The sequence below is a fragment of the Leptinotarsa decemlineata genome, unplaced genomic scaffold, assembly GCF_025532065.1.
Source record: "Leptinotarsa decemlineata unplaced genomic scaffold, Ldec_3_MD MMD2_tig00026354_RagTag_RagTag, whole genome shotgun sequence".
NCBI classification, from domain to species: Eukaryota; Metazoa; Arthropoda; class Insecta; order Coleoptera; family Chrysomelidae; genus Leptinotarsa; species Leptinotarsa decemlineata.
In genome coordinates, this window is record NW_027412702.1 from 5,108,686 (window position 1) to 5,130,903 (window position 22,218).

At 33.7% G+C, this 22,218-nt stretch overlaps 1 protein-coding gene across 4 annotated transcripts in view; it reads left to right on the top strand.

Annotated features, from left to right (window-relative positions):
• The window catches only part of Cngl (Cyclic nucleotide-gated ion channel-like), a 463,427-nt gene that overhangs the window by 262,413 nt on the left and 178,796 nt on the right, over positions 1–22,218 (top strand). The window contains exon 1 of one of the 4 annotated variants that reach the window (XM_074184267.1): positions 1,226–1,451. The exons of the other annotated variants lie outside the window; for them this stretch is intronic. The gene's annotated coding sequence lies outside the window, so the exon portion shown is untranslated. Of the gene's footprint in view, positions 1–1,225; positions 1,452–22,218 lie in introns of those variants that run through there. 4 annotated transcript variants of the gene reach the window in all.

Consider the following 22,218-nt stretch of genomic DNA (forward strand, 5'->3'; position numbering starts at 1 on the left):
AGATCGTTATTTATAAAAGACAACCTTTGACATCTGTCGAAGAAGTTGAGGAATAAATAATCAGGAGAAGAATAACTGCAAATATCTTTGAACTTTTTGTCCATTTCTGAAGACGGAGGCAGATTTCGACCTCCGAAAAGTTACTGATAAATAGAACATTCTTCATTCTGAAAAATACTTTGAGTTTACGCAGTAACTTATTGGAGTATACTGAAAAGTTTGTCCTTTCTACACTTCTATTAAGTTCCCTATTATAATTTTCATATTTTTCAGATTGTGGAAGGTGAAAATACCAAAACAATGGCTAATAAAAAACTGATTTTCCTCCACAAAAAATTACTTTTGTTGAATACAACCTTCTGATAATGAACAACTTAAAATACAGCATGCCAGTCATTTCCTAGAGGAGTTTTCCCTAGTGTTAGAGAGGAATTAAAAAACAGACTTTATTACTGTTTAGAGCAAAATGGACGACATTTTGAACCATTTATAAGATGAGCGTGAATTAATTTTACGTTTGTAATGTCTTTATGGCGAATTGGCTGCGGGGGTACTGCGCCCGACTTCGAGAGAATTTATCTGGTTTAAGCTGGGATGATTCTGCAACCGTGTTAGGACTCACATGTTAAAAGGTAAGACCTCGTTAGTCCTCAGCTCGCGCACAAGTTTCTCAACTTCTGACAGTTCTCGTTCGTATGGAGGCGACAGCTGATTAACGGAAAAACAGATTTTTAAACAGAAAACAGACTTTTTAAGAGGAGAATAACCAACAATGCATCTCAGAACAGGAAATTTCTAATTATATGTGTAAGTTACGAACGCTATTTTTCGGAAAATGCTCATCAAAAAATCAAACGATGTGCCACCCGTTCCCATTTAAGATTCTAAGGGTTATATCTAGCCCCTTCTTGGGGTTGAATCACGAGGGCTACAAATATTCTTTGAAAGTGTCTCACTTGACTACAAAATTGACCTGTTTTTTCCATTCCTTATATTATTCAATGGAGGGAAGATATTAAGGGTGGGAAGTTTTCAAATTGACACCCTGTACAGTTGTCCTACTCCCTCAAATTGAGGAATAATTCATAGCGTGAATGGTATACTATCCACGTGAGCAAATAATTGGATAAAACCTAGAATATCCTCTCCAGAGTTTCACAATCCGTGATATTTCGATTCGACCTGTTTCAAGTTTCACCGTTTTGCCAATCGCCATTCAGTTTCTCTTCGAAATCGTAAGTGCTCGGTTCACTCGCGTCCTGCTCTGCTGTGTTTACAGTCTCCTTTCCTTTTCGATTTTCAGCTCCCAAAGTTCGGATAATATAGTTACTCCATTGTCTGATTCGACAGAAGTGTTTTCGTTGCAAACTCTCGGATTTTCCAAAGTCGAGTGAAATTTATAGATTATTGCGATTGGTTTTATAACATATTCGAGAGTGTGGTAGATAGAGGTAGATATTGAATATTTTTGGGATGATGTTTGGACTTCTGAATGTGCGCTCGCTTTCATAATTAAATGGCTTTGGCGATGTGTTTTTCGAATGAGTGTCGCTTGATTTACTTTTGCTTGTCTTCTATTTTGAATACATGTAACAAATTGATAAATGTTTGAAAGGGATTTGCTGATGGTTGAGTGCATGAAAAAATGCGAGGGATGTTACTAAAAGCTTCCGGAACTTTTGCAAAGTGATTTTCCGTCAGGACATTTGTCGTAAATCCTTCCATTAGACTTGGCGTGAATCCAACTGTGTGTTTTTGAATATTATCGACTAGTGTTTTGTTACCTGTTACCTCCTTCCTTTACTAGTATCTGCGTTAGATATATCAATCATATCCCAATAATTTTAAAAATATTTGTTGAGTGGATGAATGGAGTTTGATATTTTTTTAATTTTCATTCATAGTTATCATTATAAATTTTATGCAATCTAGGTAATAGAAAACCTTGAAAAATATTCTCTACGTACTTCATGGAGAAATGTATAACTTTTATCTGATGTATATCATATTTTTTATTTATTCATTCCGGGTTTCACAGCCTATTTGAGTAATTGGTAATAATAGCATTCAGTTCATATTTATAATTCAACACGAAACTCCGAAAAAAAGAGAAAAAAATTGTATTCTGTCGATACATAAAATGGAATTGCAATAAACATGAAGAAGAAACCCTTTTGATTATATCACAGATACATAAATATTTCATTTTTAGACAGGTATTTTCAAATAGGTAACTTGGTGAGATAAAAAATATTTAAGATTTTTCCAATGTAATAATGTCATAATTTTCAAATTTTCAAATGTATGCTCATGGAAAACAGAGATATCAAATATTTACTAGCATGACAACTATTATTGGCAACACAAATTGATTTCACATTTCACAATACTTTGGTCCACACAGTCATATACAGGGTGGTCACCCTATACGACACGGTCCCTGTAAACCAAACCTTTGATTTTTTCGGGAATTTATTAATTTCATTACATGCATATTGATTTAGGCTGCCAAAAAAAATTATTTTTTGAGTTACAGGGCAGCTTATAAAAGTGCGTGCTGTTTTTTATGAAACACCCTGTATTTTGTTACACTTTTGAATATGTCAGAAAAAATAATATGAGGTACTATGTACCTAACTATAACCGTTCTCGAGTTACTAAATTTTTTATAAAAATTCTAGTTACAATTGGAAACTAAATAACATTGAAATGTATAGAAATCATTTCTTCGAATTCTGACCAAGCATAAAAGAGGTTTTGGAATCTTGAGTTCAATAAATCGCGTTTCTCAATATTATAGAGAATGTTCAGAAATCATTGTGAATTTTTGTAAAATTTTGGACAAAGACAACTTTGTTATTCCAAATAGAACATCCTGTATTTTTTTGGTCTGGGCAATTTCATTTCATTTCAGAGTTTCCTATTTCCAGTTTTTCAAATATTGGCTCCCTTGAAAAGTAGTTATTATTTCAATGCATTCTCTGAATCAAAATAGCTATGAAACGACATTTATTTGAGATTATTACAGAATTATCTTTGACAGTTGTTATACTTCACTTCATCAAAAAATGTATTGTTCATTAAAATGAAGTTATCATTTACATTCATATTCTGACAGTAGTTCATTAAATAGATTATGCACATTTCTTATTATTTAACTGAAACAACAACAAAATATGAAACACAGACGTTTTTAATTCAAAGTAGGTGCTAGAAATGATGACCATCCTGTTGAATACAAAAATATACTTTCTGTATAAAAGACTGCTTAACATTTGATAACATTTGCGCAACCCTTATTCTCTCCTTCATTATTTCCAATGTGTTTGAATGAATGTCGTAAACCTCATACTTCAAGTACCCACATAGTAAAAAATCGAGGCAAGTCAAATCTGGTGATCACGTTGGCCAATTTTGTGGTCCTCCCCTACTAATCCATTTATTCGGAAAGCACATATTCAAAAACTGTCTGACACTGAATTTAAAATGTGCCGGAGCTCCATCCAATTGTAAGTACATTCGCTGTCATACATTTAGCGGCATATTCCTCAGAAGCTCAGGCAGATCATCTCGTAAAAATTGTAACAATGTTTGAGCATTCAAGTTAGCATAAAAAAGTATGGTCCTATAACTTGTGTACCTATAATTCATCTCCAAACGTTCATGTATCTTTTTCAATCTTACGTTGACTCGTATGAGGGTATTCGAAAAACACTTTATGACGAAACTCGTGTTGCGTTTCTGTAAAACTGTTCAGTGACAATCTCACAATCAATCGTTTTTGAATACGAAAAATACAGGGTGTTTTATTTGAAATAACAGAATTATCTCTGTCCGAAATTTTAAAAATTATTTTTGAACATTCTGTATAATATTGAGAAACTGGTTTCATCGAACTCAATAGCCCAAAACCTTTTTTATGATTGGTCAGAATTGGAAGGGATGATTTCTTTAGTTTCTAATTGTACCTAGCATTTTCATAAAAAAATCAATAACTCGACAACGGTTATAGTTAATTACATAGTACTACAAATAAAATCATATTTTGTTTTGTATTCAGCAGTGAATTTGGAAATTTATGAATATTCTAATATCATCGGTATTATAAAAATAAAACACCACCACATGGAAATGCACAATGCAGAAAATCTTCATGATGCCTCACACAGTAACAGTAACGACAATAACAAATACGATCCTCAAATTCCTATATCACATTTTATATTTTATATTGAATCAATCGCCTGTATGTATATGTCCTGTACGGTATACTCTTGATTTCATCCCATTAAAATAATCGGAAAAAGATCTGGTCACTCCATTACTATACCTGATGATCCACTTATTGGAAAAAACTTCATGTGAATAAGCATATTGTTGATACCATATGTTCTTACTCGTTATACTCGTATAATGAATTCTATTAAAAAATCCAGAGTCTTATATGGATAACGGTGTATGAAGTGAATAGGGAAATGTGCGATGTATTTTTGTTCTGTGTGCGTTTGTGGTGGGTGAAGTCGTTTGAATCAATCACCTTTTCCAGACAAAAAGTCAAAATCGTAAGCCATGAGCATATAATTATGAAAATGAATATTGAATTCAAAAACAGGTATGGGGATGGAAATAAGTATCTATATGTGGTGAATGTTTGACAGAATTATTTTTTTTCAATAATTTCAAACCGTAAATCGATCCGGATGAGCAGCTTCATTTATTACGGTTTTTTTTCAACTATCAGATATCGTGGAGGTTCTGAGTTCGATGGTATCCAACATACTTGGATTTCGCTTGAAGGTATCAGTGAATGTCGCACGGCATGAAAAGGAATGCACTTCAATAGATATAATGCACTTCATTAGACAGCTTTTGTAGAAATTACGAAGACGAAAGTAAACCAGTAGAAGTATATTGGGAAGAATATATTTTTCAAGACAGATTACTTCTGAAAATAAACTTTTTCGGTTTTTACTTCTTCATTATCACATTCAGAAGAGAACTTCGAAGGAAATAAGGACTCTTCATAAAGTATTGTAGATCATGCACAAAGACAAATTCTGAGATAGCCACTTTTGGTTATGGTTATGGTTATTGATATTTTCACTGATTTCGCTCTGTTTCATAAAAATAATTCCTTTAAATATATTAATTTGGAACCTCAAATCAATAGCTATGTATGATATGAGTGTTAAAAGTAAAGTTTTATTTTGTGAGTGAAAAAGTTGTGTGCAATAGTTCTGTTTTCATAATGAAATGGATAAATTCAATATTTCTATAAAACACATTTTGACATCTCTTGTCACTTAACTATTTTCATGTTATCGCATTTGAAGTGGCCGTGTCAGGTAACGCCAAATCACCTGGTTACCAACGAACAGTAGGTATTGTTTAAAGCTTATGCGTTTTATTTAAAGTCACATTTAAAGTTCTTGCTGGTGTTTAATGTCTTGCATAATGAAGAACAATAGTGAGGAATTGTGTGTTTCTGATGATATTGCAGAGGCTGCAAAAAGAGCTTCGTTTGAATTGTTACAAAAAAAATTGGTTCAGCAGTACGACATAGCATATTCTAATTTTCTTAACTGGTGTAGACTTAAAAACATCGAAGAAAAAATTAAAGTTATAGGTCCAAAAAAATTAAAAATCTCACGTTTGAAAAAGTCCAGAAGTTTACTAATGAGGCGCCAGATGAAAAATATTTTCGAAATATATGGAGCCTGCCGGCGTAAAGAAGTGTGCCATTTAATAATAGAAGACATTAAATTAATGGATAAGTTATTGATTGTTCAAAATCCAAATAGAGAAATGAAAATAGGTGGTTTTTTTTGCATTGTTGGAAAAAACATTGACTTTTTTAATGAATATGTTGCATTACGCCCTTCTGTTATCAATCATTAACGTTTTTTTCTGAAATACCCAAATGATAAATGCAGTGCCAATTCATTTGGTACAAGCATATTTGAGAAAATACCCTCTACCATTGCTGAGTTTTTAAACCCCGAGAAGTCAAAGGAATATACGGTTCCTATTTCAGAACGTATTCTGCTTCTTTGCTAGCAGAATCAAGAACAAATATAAGGAGAATTAAGAAGAACGGAGAAATCTCCATGCTTCTATTTCTTATAAAAACGCTATTACTGAAATAATAATCCCAACGGCTAGCTCCAGCGTTACAGCATCGCCCACTTAATTTGAAATGTTCATCACTAAACCTTTGAATACACATTACCAACCAAACCACCATGTATTCAATTTATTCAGTTTCTGTTCTATGAACTATTCAAATCAGTAAGGTATTACTATGTCGAAAAGTATCAGGAATTAGTGCAAAATATGTATCATTTACCAAAATGTATTGTATCAACTTCAAAGTAGGCCTCTTCTGAAATACACGAACAACCCAATCGTCAAAATATATTTCAAACGCATTTTCCTGAATCGACTCGCTGCGAATTTTCTTTAACATCATCTAATGTTTGAAAACGGGCGTCTCGAAGTGATAGATTAGGCTAGATTAGGTCCATATTGAATAAGTCTATTCGATCCTCCATCTCAACCCGCTCGAAGTGGTAATTTGAGTTCTGGAAAAAGGAAAAATCGGCCGGACGGAACCATATCAGGTGTATACAGTGGCTATAAGAGTTTTCGGCCTGAAAGTCATCCAAAATGTGCATAACTGTGGCGCAAAACTCAACTTCTGACAAGAATCCCGAGTGCAAAACACCGCGGTAATAAAAAAACTGTTAATATCTCCTCCACTTTTGAAATTCTTTAATGAGCACTTTTCAGTTTGGGCTTAGTTGAAAGGCTCTTTTTCAAAGCGTGTTGACTGCTTTGCATTTCAAAACCCATATCCCATCACAACAGCACTTTACGTGGTTGAGTTCCTGTAGAAAATTCAGGTCTTTCCGTACTAGTCGAGCGGCAACGCATTTCATGCCTGAAAAATCTTTTCATCATGCGAACTGATTCATGAGACGTAGAAATTTCAGCTTCTATTTTTGTCAGACTCAAACGACGATTTTCAATCGCCATGTTAAGTTCAGCTGAGAAAGTTTATGGAATCAAATGTGCCAAGTCACTTGAACACTTCCCGTGAAAGTAGCTATAGAAGAGAGACAAATCTCCAACCTTTCTTCCATGTTCCAGACTATCAAGGTTGCAAGTAATGTTCGTTTCTTCAATCAGGCGGATGACTCTTTTCTGAATGGAATCCAATAGATTCAGGGTATGCTTGAGGGCGGAGCTCCATACATGAGAATAATGATCCAAAGAAGGTCAGATCTGAGCTTTATAAAGCATCAAAAGTTGCTGAGGTGTGTATAGTTTTCTGGTTCGGAACAGTGTTCCAAGCTTTTGAGAAGCAGCCTTTGCAATTCCAGCGACATGATTGTGCCAAGACATATGGTGTCCATTCTACCCCTCAACAAACTAAACAAAGCAGAAAGCGGAATTGTTCGACCTGACATTATTATATCCGGTTCAACGACATTCATCTTTTTGGAGAAAACCGATGCATGGGTTTTTGTAGCAATGAATTGAACCTGGTTACTCTCACTTCAATTCGAAATTACTTCTAGATCCTCATTAAGATATTGAACTTCCTGCTGCCGGTGAAGATGTGCATCCGCAACCGATGTCCTGGAATCCAACTGTAATTACTAGACAAAGTAAAATCTTCCACCACTTCTCAACGGCTTTCAAATGCACTGAACCACTCACATGTGTTTTTGATGAAATAGATTCACATCAACCCATTATATCCCAAGACATTTTTTTTAAGTGATTATCCTTGCAATAACATCATTGTGAGTAAAAGAGTGAATGTAACTGTCATTGAAAACTTTTTTGTTTTCCCAAAAAATGCATGTACTCGAATGAATACAGTGGGATGTTATACTACTGAAACAGGTTACGTACTGAAATTACTTTATTATATTTCACAATGAATGAAACACAGTTTTAGGAGTGGTAACTGCTGAAACAGTCCCCTTCGATGCAGAGAGTGACTTTGCATCTCGAGCAACTCCACCTGGCCCTTTGGTGACATTGAGTACACCTCAACTGTTTGTTTAACTTTTGTGGAAAATGACCAGCTCCTTCCATCCGGACACTTACTGATAGCTGACCAATGGGTCTGAGTCTAGTATAAGTGGACTTTTTGTGGCAAGATAAGTAATGGCGGATTATCATTTTCTCAAATTCAAGTAGGCCCATAGATTCGTTATTTGCAACTTGAAACTATTTCCAAGCATTGACCACCGTCATATTTATCATGTTGGTAAAAAGCATCCACCACCACTTTTTACCGCGTATGGAAATCCTGTAATTAATAACTGCTTGATCGTGTAAATCTACCCCACCCATAAATGTATTATATTTTTGGAAAATACTAGATTGCTGTATATCAATTTTTTCTTTATCAACTGCCGACCAGCGTTTTACGCGACGAATAGGTTCTAGTGTATCATAGTTGGTAACCATGGTCACTGTATTATTGTCCTGCCATCTAATGAATAGGAGGGCTGAATTTATGTCATACATGTGCTCAAAGTAACCCCTTTTCTTTTTTTTTAATAGTTTCACATTCGACAAAGGACATTTTCTAGTTCTGTTATCCCTTACTGTACCTGTAACCCGTTGACCCTGATTTTTCAGTGTTTTCAACAATGCGTGAGTACTGAAATAATTGTCAAAGAAGATAATATGATCAGAAGCCATCGCAACAGATTTCAGGAGATCCAGAACAACTTTAGTTACTAAAGGCAAATCAGTTGCTCCAGCAGATTGTGAGTAGTTCTTGGCACCACAGTAGGTGTCAAATGCGTAGCAATACCCAGAAGAGTTAGCTACAGAGCATCCAGTTTTTGTATTCGAACCGAACTGGCTTGCCTTTGATATACTGTTTACTGGAATGGCGACCAAAGAACTTCACCATAGCTTCGTCTACCGATAGATTTTCATCAAAAATGACCCATTGCCTATATTTTTGATTGAGGAGAGATATCAGAGGACGTAATTTAGCCATCTTGTCATTCCTATCTAAATCATTATTATCTGCCAGATGAACGTATTTCTTGATTTCTTGAAACCTGTTACGTGACATGGCATTTTGAATGACTGATACACCTAAATCTTCATCAAGACTCCAGTAATTTCGTTCACTTGGCAATTTATGGTATCCTGTAAGGGTAAGAATTCCCACAAAATGTTTCATATCAGCCTTTGAAACAAAGAAGGCATGTTCATTCTTCGAACAGTTTTTCAAAGACTGTTATAGGCTCTACATTTTCTAAATAATTATTAACGATATCGAGGCGATCTGCATATCCCGACGTTGCTGGCATGTGAGTGTCTACATGTTCCTCAGTCCACTTGGGTTCCAACAGTATTTTTTTTCTAGGACGTTTGGTTGTGGAAGATGAAAGTTTTTGACGCAGAACTGACAGCGGCAATTCGTATTCTTCGTCGCTGGTTTCATTGTCGCTGCATATGTGCTGAAGTTCAATTCCACCGGCTACATCATCAGGCACAAAATATTGATCTTCTTGGGTGAAATTATCATCAAATTCTTCGTCATCCGTCTGTGGATCTGCACCCGGCGGAATAACAACAATATCGATTACATTATGACTGCTTGTGGAGGCAATATCTTCTAAGGCATGTTGCAAATGTTGGGATCTGTGCCCTTCATAAAAAGTACGAGGAGAAATTTCCGTAAATTCAGACTGCTCCATGAATATCTGTTAAAAAAAGACATGTGAGATGACATCCTATAGATATGACTGTCAATCTTCACAAGGACTGCTATAACCCATTGTACTCAAATGAGTACATGAACAATTTTCAACTTACCGGTTCCAGAGTGCTAACTACTTCTTCGAAATTTACTTTTTACTCACACCACTATATACACCACAATTGATTGTTATGCAGTAAATGAGGCTGACGCACGACAAGTCGATTTTATATAATATTTACCAGCTGTATGCACTGTCTCAGTTACCAAAAGCGTGTCATTGTTGACAAAATTACACAGAACTCAAAAGTAATATGATTTCCAATCATGAAATCGAAGAAAACTTAATAAAGAATAAGCATAGATGTTTGAAATTTCGAAATATTCCAATAGATGGACTCACTTCGCGGCTTTTGCTTACGTACTCATTTGAGTACATTGGGATATAATGGGTTAAGTCTTATATGGTCTTATGGAACTTCGCGCATCGGCACACAAAACTGCACTTGCAATGCAACATTTAAAACAAATTCTCTTTTCTGTTGTAAAAACCGCAAAAATATTTGAGGTTATTAATAAATTGAATATTGTACAACTCCGTTTTAATATAGACAACAGTTGTACCAACCTAGCTACAAAAATAGTTTCGACAATTCCTTTCGGTACTTTTTTATGGAATTTATTTTGAATATTTTCGTTTTTTCCAATAGTCACTCTATTTTTCGAATCACAAAAATGCTTTTACTGAAATTGCAATCTGATAGACATTTAATCCGTGTCTGACGGAATTAAAAATTCAATCATATCCAATCAGAAAGTGGGTTTCTTCGTTCGAAAATAGAGCCGGAAGGTAAATTTTACAGTGGAATTGATTTTCAGTTTGGAGCCTCGTGATGAATTCAGGAAGCACCTTCATATTCAGTCTACCCAAATCAGCTTCCCCTTCAGCTGGTTTGAATGTGAGTCTTTTTGAATTCGTAAGTTGATACTGGAACGCTATTTCGCCGTCAATTTGATTACAACATTGGATGGCAATCGTCCACGTTCAAAACGAATATTTCAAAAGGAATGAAGAAAAACTAATTGATTTCCCAGACGAATCGTGTTTTAAGTGATATTCAATATTCAATGCTTGTTGAATACAATTTCAGGATTGAAATAATGAAGTATGAATTCATTTAACTGTTATTCGAGAAGCAATTAAAGTCATTTGCATTTTCTGGATATTTCAGTAGGTAGTTCATTATGAAATATTCTAATTATTTAAGAACTTACTGTCGCTAGACCTACGCTAATATTTCTCTTATGTTTGAAGAGAAAGAGGACTCACCCTGTATTTGAAGACATTGAAGGAGAAGTAAATTTCCGATTCATAAGAAAAATATATATATATATATATATATATATATATATATATATATATATATATATATATATATATGCTGTTTCAGCCTATTGAGCATCGTCAGTATCGGGCATGCGGTCCTCGTTTGAAGACAAAATATGAAAAACCAAGAAAAGTACTTAATAAAAATAACTGCGTCAACGCAAGCGAGACATAAGTGGAACTACCTATTGGTGTGACACCCAAGTCAACTTGCTAAGTTTTTATGTCAGTGTTGGTGGTTTGACCAATCAACCGTCAACTGCGGTGGCAGAAATTTGGAAAGCGAAAAACGAATGCACATGTTTCTAGAAATGATATGAAATCGAGAAAGGTTAATGCAGTCAAGCTGCTGGAAAATAATTCCATTAAAATCAAAAGATAAATAGATAAGTACCATTCTGATCATTCCCATATTGATTTCAATTGAAGAGCCACCGGTAGACAGCTGTTTCAGCCTATTGGGCATCGTCAGTCGGTCCTCGATTGAAGACAAAATGTGAAAAACTAACAACCAACACTGACATAAAAACTAGATAAGTTGACTTGGGTGTCACACCAATAGGTGGTTCCACTTATGTACTTATGTATATATATATATATATATATATATATATATATATATATATATATATATATATATATATATATATATATATATATATATATAGAGGTTGAAGGTTAGCACGACTGGCTAAGTTAAGAAATAGCACGGGGATTGAAACGGGTGTGCAGTCGGAGACAGAGAAAAATGAGAACTCTTTTTTCTGTTCAAGCTTTCGAGACTTTATTGACTCTTCTTCAGGAACTCTAGATGATAAGATGAAAATTAACAATTGTCAAAAATTTGTTGTACTTTACTTACGAAAGTTGAGGTTATGTATATGAAGCAAGCATGGGAAGAATTATTTTCTTAAAACACTATGAAACTGTGATGATTTATGAAACACTCATGATACTGGATAACAGGTTAAAATTGAGAGCATTATAATAAAATGTGGATGGCACTAATAACATTAGATTGTTGTAAAATAAAATTTTTAAATTTTTGTATACATCTTGTGAAAGGGACATGTCCAAGTCAACTGTCAATTGTCTTGTCAAAAAATATTTTCTAAAATATTGGAAAAGGAGAAAAGATCCATGTCTGTGGTATGGAATGCAAAAGTGACTAAGTTTATCATCAGACAGGAATAAAGTGCTAATTGAAATTTGTGATGAATTTTTAAAAATAAATTGAATAGAATTTTGTTTTGGTTAACATCTTGGAGGAATGAACAGTTGTCTTGTCATTTACAGTACATATTGAAATTGATAGATGAATGGTTGAATGTAAATTTATTTTTTGATTGAGTTAAAAGAGTTTGAGAGGGTTTATTGACTGATATTTCCAATCATTATGATGTGCAGATTGACTTTTATTATCTTGGATTGGTAGCAGGATGGTTGGTGCGTCTGTTTTGATTGTCTAAGTGAAGTAGGTAAGTATAGATTATACTAAGTCCTTCTATGTCTCTTCTAGAATTCATACTGAGAGGATTTTTGGAAATGTTTGTCATTTCTAGGAACATTCTTTTGTGTATGTTGTTGGATTGGTCTAATATTTTGACATTGTCATATGCAATTTTGTGGTCATGGTTGATGGAATGTTGTGCTAAAGTGCAACTATTTTTGTTGTTTTTTATATCACTTTTGTGGGCTGTGATTCTATCTTTGAGGAGTCTGCCAGTTTGGCCTATGTATATTTGGTTACATTCTGCACAAGGAATTCAATAAACTATGCCTGAGTTGTGTAGAGTTGGAGTTTTATCTTTTAATTTAGAAAAAATGTTTTTTATTATCACTGTATTTTTTAATGAAATTGTAATGTTTTGGAAATGTTGGAAAATTTTTTTAATTTTATAAGATAATCCTTCGATGTGAGGAATGGAGAAATATTTGGAAGTCACAGCATTGTGTATGGGAAGGGGAGCATCAACCCTACTGGGTTCAGTAAGAGTAACAGTTTAATCTTCAGTCGTTCCTCCACTCTTACTGAACCCAGTAGGGTTGATGCTCCCCTTCCCATACACAATGCTGTGACTTCCAAATATTTCTCCATTCCTCACATCGAAGGATTATCTTATAAAATTAAAAAAATGTTCCAACCTTTCCAAAACATTACAATTTCATTAAAAAATACAGTGATAATAAAAAACATTTTTTCTAAATTAAAAGATAAAACTCCAACTCTACACAACTCAGGCATAGTTTATGGAATTCCTTGTGCAGAATGTAACCAAATATACATAGGCCAAACTGGCAGACTCCTCAAAGATAGAATCACAGCCCACAAAAGTGATATAAAAAACAACAAAAATAGTTGCACTTTAGCACAACATTCCATCAACCATGACCACAAAATTGCATATGACAATGTCAAAATATTAGACCAATCCAACAACATACACAAAAGAATGTTCCTAGAAATGACAAACATTTCCAAAAATCCTCTCAGTATGAATTCTAGAAGAGACATAGAAGGACTTAGTATAATCTATATTTACCTACTTCACTTAGACAATCAAAACAGACGCACCAACCATCCTGCTACCAATCCAAGATAATAAAAGTCAATCTGCACATCATAATGATTGGAAATATCAGTCAATAAACCCTCTCAAACTCTTTTAACTCAATCAAAAAATAAATTTACATTCAACCATTCATCTATCAATTTCAATATGTACTGTAAATGACAAGACAACTGTTCATTCCTCCAAGATGTTAACCAAAACAAAATTCTATTCAATTTATTTTTAAAAATTCATCACAAATTTCAATTAGCACTTTATTCCTGTCTGATGATAAACTTAGTCACTTTTGCATTCCATACCACAGACATGGATCTTTTCTCCTTTTCCAATATTTTAGAAAATATTTTTTGACAAGACAATTGACAGTTGACTTGGACATGTCCCTTTCACAAGATGTATACAAAAATTTAAATAAAAATTTTATTTTACAACAATCTAATGTTATTAGTGCCATCCACATTTTATTATAATGCTCTCAATTTTAACCTGTTATCCAGTATCATGAGTGTTTCATAAATCATCACAGTTTCATAGTGTTTTAAGAAAATAATTCTTCCCATGCTTGCTTCATATACATAACCTCAACTTTCGTAAGTAAAGTACAACAAATTTTTGACAATTGTTAATTTTCATCTTATCATCTAGAGTTCCTGAAGAAGTGTCAATAAAGTCTCGAAAGCTTGAACAGAAAAAAAAGTTCTCATTTTTCTCTGTCTCCGACTGCACACCCGTTTCAATCCCCGTGCTATTTCTTATATATATATATATATATATATATATATATATATATATATATATATATATATATATATATATATATATATATATATACGACCGTATATTTACCAAATTCCCAAACTGAGATCTCTGGATGTCTTCACTATTATCCCCTTCACACAATGTCGAATGTCAATTCGATTGCTAATTTTATTGAATTCACTACACATTATATAAAGTGGAGATTTCAATTGCATATTTGTTCTTATTCTTGGAAGTTTGAAAGTTGCATGATTTTGAGAAAAATATGAAGGAACATTGATATTAATCAGGCTGAGCAGACTGGGAGAGTCAATAAGGTCATTCAAAATTTTATACAAAAATATAACAAATGCACAATTTCTTCTGCACTCTAAGCTGTCAATATTTGCCCTCATGCATAATTCCTCATTGTTTGTTCCCCTTTCATGATATGTACCATCTATTTTGAAGATGAGAAATTTCAAAAATCATTTTTGAACCCCCTCAATGGCTGCTTTATGACACTCGTAAAAAGGGGACCAGACAATACTAGCATATTCAAGTTTTCATCGTACATTAGAAAAATACAGTAGTTTCAATGCTTTGATGTTGGTGAAATTTCTACAATTTCTCATCATGAAACCGTATGTCTTCAGTACTTGAGAGACTTTTAAGGTTGTGTTTTCTATGAAATTCAACTCTTTGTCAAAGATAACAACTGAATCCTTGATTTTGGTACATCGTTCCAGTTGAGTATCCTCAACCTTGTGAGAACAGTGTATTGATGTAATTTTTCTAGTATAACTCAGGACTTTGCATTTTCTAACGTTAAGACATAACTTGTTAATATTGCACCAATTTTGAATACAATCCAGTTGTTTCTGCATATTTAAGCAGTCATTCGTATCATTCACAATAGAAAAAATTTTCAAATCATCAGCAAAGCACAACCTTTCACATATTAAATTGTTACATAGATCATTCACAAATATTAAAAATAGAAGTGGTCCCAAATTTGATCCTTGAGGAACGCCAGATGATGCTAGGTAAATGTCGGAATTGAATCCGTTATATGAAACATATTGCTTTCTATTTGATAAATAAGATTCTATAAAATCTCTTGCATTTTCAGTAAAGCCAATTGCACTCAATTTATTTAATAGAATGGTGTGATCCACTCTGTCGAATGCTTTTGCAAAATCTGTATAGATGACATCTACTTGACTATGGTCATCTAGCGCCTCTGCGATATATTGAGTGATAAATATCAGATTTGACACTGTTGAGCGATTATTGACAAATCCATGCTCATTTTGAGATATCATATTTCGGATACAGGAATATATACGATTATACAAAATGATTTCAAAAACTTTTGCAAAGTTACAGAGCAATGAAATACCTCTATAGTTTTCGATTTTATCTTTATCGCCATTCTTGAATATCGGGCAAACTCTAGCCTCTTTACACCTTTCAGGAAATGTTCTCGTTTTTAAACATAAATTAAAGATCTTAGTTAAAACAACAGTGGGACAACCAGAACAGTCCCTGATGAAGAAAGAAGGACATCTGGACCAGATGTCATTTTGTCCTTCATTTTCTTCAGAGCACTTACAACCTCACCTTCTTCAATTGGATAGAAATTAATACAAACGTGATTCTGGTCATTATATTTGGCAATTGTATTCCGTTCTGGAGGTTGAAAAACGCTACTAAAGAATGTTCCAAAAGCGTTGACAATATCTTGCGGATTTTCTACAGTATTATTGTTAAGATATAATTTGCCCGGTATTCTGGTTGTATTATTCTTGGAGTGAATGTATGACCGGAGTTTATTGGGGTCCTTTGACAAAGAAGATTGTAAATTCTCCGTGTACGCACTATAGGACATTTTTATTTGATATTTAATAGTACTTCTGAGTCTCACAAATTCAAGGAATTCTGCTTGTGAACCAGATTTTCTGAATTTTTTTATATGAGAAGATTTTAGTTTAATATTTTTGATGATGGACGAATTGAACTAGGGAGGATATTTATGGGCATAATTTCTATAAATTCGAACATGTTTATCAAAAATGGTGAATATTTTTTTATATAATAGTTCTACAGTCATATTAGTATCTGTTACATTGGAAAAATCCCAGTTCATCTCATACAGTGTTCTATATAGAGCTGGAAAGTTTGCTCTTCGGAAATTATACGTTTTTTGTTGTAAATTATTTCTAAAATTCGTTTGTTTATTCATGATAATAGTATAGTTCATCATCACACTACACTAATCATCATCATCATACACTAATGGATTATAGTCCATGGTCACTTCACAATCCAAATTGGAAATTACTATATCTAGTAATCTGCCTAAATTATTCCTAATTTGGTTTAATTGTTTCAAATTGAATATTTCCAGGAAGTTTTTCATTGTTACTACTTTGGTATCGACAGAGTTATCATCAGTAAATTTGGGAATATTTAAATCACCTATCATAATAACTGAACCATCACTGAGATAGTTGAGTTGTTTCAGGTACTCGAAGAAGACTTCAAATTCAACCGAACTTAGTTTGTCAGGTATATACATCGCAACAATATGATAGATTTGGTAGCTCATGGAGCATTTCAAAATTAATAAATCAATTGAAGGAAATTTGACATCGAAATGAACACACAATTTAGGCTATATATAAAAGCTATCAAGACGATGTCTCGTTACAAATAACTTCTATTTGTAACGAGACAACTATTAGATGAGACAACTATCAGAAATGCACTTCAGTCCAATTCAGTGGTCGATCAAAATTCACTTCTCCCTCAAATACATGTTGATAAATGTCTTATCAAACTGACTGAATTTCAATCTCAAGAGTTATCTATATTTTGTGCCGAACAATTCAGAACATACATTTGCTTAGGGCACTCCCAATTTGTTTCATGGAATACAATTGAAAAGTTAGGAACAACTTGTCATTGTTAACAAATTGTTACCTACACCATTGTTGAACGATGTTCATAGTTCCCCTTTTGTTTTGCTCAGTTCATTATTCATTGAGATCTTTGAAATTAACTGGGAATCTAGGAAACTAACGCGGTTGAATACGGTTAAATATAGTTAATTCAACGTACTTTGACCACTACCGTGACTTTTTAGATTGATTTTTCAATTGTTAATGTTCACCTATAAAATTAACAGGACGTTATATTGAAATATATCCTCATAGTATAAAAGAACCCTGAAGAGGCACGAGCCTATAGCAGGGTCCTAACAAATATTCAAACAAATTGTAATTGCTAACCCAAAAAAGTGAATAAACGTGTGATAATAATAGTATAAAAGAGGAAACAAACCCAATGTTAACTTTCCTTGCTCTAGCAAAAAACTAGCCATATTCGATGTCCAATCTCAAAAAAATCTGTTAAAAATCTGTTTTTCCGTTAATCAGAAGTTGAGAAACTTGTGCGAGCTAAGGACTAAAGAGGTCTTACTTTTAACGTGTGATTCCTAACACGGTTGCAGAATCGTCCCAGCTTCATTCTCTCGAGAAAAATATCTGGTCGAGGCGGGAATCGAACCCACGGCCTTCCGATCGTGAGTCGGGTGCACTACCACCGCGGCCAATTCCAGTTTGAATACAGAAGATGAATAGTGATGACGAATAATCCCTCTCTGCCTGATTGAATCAATTCTTGTTGACATGTTAGATTGTTTAATTATATTTCAGTCTACACAATGATTACAAGAAAGAGAAATTTCATTTCTGCAGGATTTTTTCAATGATAATTTATGTTGACTTCATTGTGTGATTTTTAGTTGAACTATAAAATGTGATTATTGAACGCGATGTTTTAGCCTGCCACAAATCTCGTTAATCGTGCTAGGCTGAATTACGAATCCATCAATAACCTTCTTGTTGCAGGACCGCTCAAAATAATTCAATTTGTTGTCGACAGGTTAAGTATGAACTGTTTCATCCAACACGGGTCCATAATTGCAGTTGATAAATTGAAGTTTTCTTTGACCATGAAAAAATAGAGAGATATTCTCTATTTTGTGGGAAAATTACTTGACAAAATGATTGATTTCCATCAAGTTCTTCTCTGAACTCAGAGTCGTCGGACACGTCATTTTAGCAAGTCTAATGTTTTGTTTGAAAAAGGTTGACAATGTTTCATGGTGGTTTTTATCAGTTTGGACTTTCATTGTCTAATATGATTCTACTTTCATTCGAAATCTATAAAAAAACAAATGAAAATAGAATGAATGGCTGAAATATCTCTGTTTAAAATCTGTTTTTTCGTGAACCAGCTGTCGCACCCCTACGAACGACAACCCTCAGAAATCGAAACTTGTGCGAGCTAAGGATTAACGAGGTCTTCCCTTTAACGTGTGATTCCTAACACAATTATATTAAGCAATGAAATATGAAATGGAAATACAATAAAAAGAATAAAATAATCAAGATAATAGATGAAAATGAACACCGAATAAAAGAATTAAAAAAATAAAAATAAGCAAAAATGAAAAGAGGTTTCAATCCAAGTTACTTCACGACGTTTCTTAGTATCCACAATAGTCTCCTAGAGATAACTATTTATAGGCCATTCGAGCGCTTTCACTTATCCCCTCTTCCCTGTCACCTCTACACCGATTTAGCGATGTAGCGGAGACTGAAATTGACTGACTTGAAATTGGCGAAAATTGACTGTTTTCTAAATGATTTCGTCGTTGAACTACATATATGCAGCTTCTTTGAACTTCATATTAAACCAGTGTTCCTCGCTGTGGAAAATCTCCGCTTGAGACTACTTGATGTTATGTTGATGAATTCGAACATACTCTGCTATTACTGATTTTTTTTCATTTCTTTTTACTCTGTAGTAATTTTTATTTTGTATCTTGATTATTTTATTCGTTCTATTGTATTTTCGTTTCATGTTTTATTGCTCAATATGAAATTTTATTTCAGCTATCCGTTCTAATTTATTTGTTCTTTCATAGATTTCGAACCATAGTAGAATGTTAGGCAATGGAAGTCCGAACTAATAAAAGTCTCTAAAAATATGGTTATCATTTAAAAATTGGGTCCTTTCTACTGATTTTAGGCGATTTGTCTTCAACATCTTGCTGCCAAATCATGATATTACTTTTAGGACGTGATGGACGTTTTTGATGGGCAGTTGAAACAACTTTTTTGAGTTTGTTTTATTATTCGGAAAGACCAAGAAGTGAGCGACATTTAGTTATTGTAATTCACAAGACACCGGTTACTATTATAAAGAACCGTAGTAACAAACATTCGAATACTTGTGGTTATATCTATCCATTGTGATATCCTTAAACACGTTAATAAATCAACAAATGTATGTGTTTGTACTTTGATAATGATGATTTTATCCACACTTTCGAGTATATAAAAATTGCATGTTGAAAAGTGGGACTTTGTTAAGGGGGCGGACAGCAGGTTGACAAAAAAAAATCAAACAAAACAAACATATGCGTCTCGGGACGGCCGACAGAAGTGATAACTTAAACTATTCTAAGCTGAACTAGTCTATATTGAAATCCACATAATAGATTAGACATGGGTAGATTTTTATACTACAGCATGTCTAACGCACACAGAACACTGATCGTCTGTTCGACGAGAGAGGTAGAGTCTGCCTTCCGCTACGTATGCGTGAGAGGAAAGAAAGCCAGGCGAACTGGCGCCATTACGCGTTAGTTAACGGAGCGGTTTACCCTCTCATAAGAAGTTATCACTTCAACAAAAATGTTTTCTCAAATGTTTATCCAGTTATTCATGGAAAAGCTATATTTGAAGCTCATCATAACGATAAACTAGAGACATTGAACCGACCTGTCTTATCATTGCACATACCATTTATCAATTCAATTCTTTGGAGACATTAGAGTTATTCTTTCGTAAGGACTGGATTTTAACGATAAACTTTGTAGGTGAATCCACTTCATTTCACACATATATTGAAGTATTCAATTCTGGAAACTGCTTTGACTTTCACTTTCGACATAGTTTTATTTTTTAAATAACTGGTTTTCACTACAGAAATTTTGGAAACGTTTTTGGTTTGGAATAGAATTTTGATGATCCATGATAAGAATGAACAGCATGGGGATATCAGCGATACGGGGTCGATTGAATCGAAGAAAAGTAGCACATTTATGTGCCTAATAATATGCCATTTAGAAAATTTCAATATTCTGAGTAGTTTTGGAGATATCCGAGAAAAATAGAAATTTGAGAATTTCGTTTTAATTTTCTCCTAGCTTTATTTTCAAAGAAAATGTAAAACAAATAGCACTTTGCACACTTTTTAATGACTACACGATAATGTAAGCAGAATTTTTCTCCGACATTTCGTCGTTTACAATAACATCATCAACTTTGTATTTTTATATGGGTCGAAACTAAATTATACCCTGTATACGACTCATTGTGAATACAGCAACGTATCACATAATATGATTTCATAACCATTTCTCACACAAAATGAAAAGTGCATGCTTTTCTTCAATTGTTCGCGCTGGAAAAAATGACCCATAATGTTCTGTTGTCATAATACTGTCTACTGTTGTACTGTTGTTGTTGGTTTTTCCCATTTTGTCTTCAATCGAAGACCGCCTGCCCGGTACTGACGATGCCCAATAGGCTGAAACAGCTGTCTACCGGTGTCTCTTAAATTGAAATCAATATGGGAATGATCAAAGAATACTTATCTATTTATTTTGTGATTTTCATGGAATTATTTTCCAGCAGCTTGACTGCAATAACTTTTCTAGATTATATATATATATATATATATATATATATATATATATATATATATATATATATATATATATATTGATGATGTTTTTTCTAAAAGACGAAACGTCGCAGAAACATTCTGCTTTTCTTTTAGTCCTTAAAAAGTGACCATGTCAAAGTGCTATTTATTTACATTTCCTTTGAAAATAAAGCTAGGAGAAAATTAAAACCAAATTCTCAAATTTCGATTTTTCTCGGATATCTCTGAAACTACTCGGAATAGTGAAACTTTCTAAATGGCATATTATTAGGCACATAAATGCGCTACTTTTCTCTAATTCAATCGACCCTATATCACTTACCGTTTCCGATATCTACATGATGTTCATTCTTATCTTGGACACAGTGTATATTTTTGCCCTCTACAGACAATCAGTGTCTCTTATTTCGCGAGTAACTGATTGAATTCCTTTTACTTTTTGTTTCGGCGCGTTTTATGGGGTCTCTTTCATTTTGGAGACTCACATCACAGGCATTCAATACACGTGACCTTGCGCCAATGACCTTCCCTGTCGACAAGCCAATAAAATTCAACTGAGATTAAATTATCCGATGAAAGATGGAAGGATAGTAGTAAGAACAGTGGCTTGGAATTAAGTAATTGGAGAGGTTATTGGGGAGGCATGATTGAAAAGTTTCAATCCACCGATAATCACCTCGTTAACTGTGATAGGATAGGAGATAGTAGGAAATTGAGACAAGGCAGTACATTTGTGAACGGTTGGGTCATAAAACGGGAACACGAGTTTCAAGGTTGGGAAAACAGATTGGACATTTTCTAAGATGAAAAGTTATTCCGTGGACATTATTGCTATCTTTTTGAATCACGTACTGTACTTCACTGTTATACTTGTATAATGCCATCAGGGATCAGTCAATAAAATCTGAACTGTGGTACGTATATAAAAAAAGGGGTAATTGATGCCTGGCGCATTCACCACTTGTCGTGATTGAGGC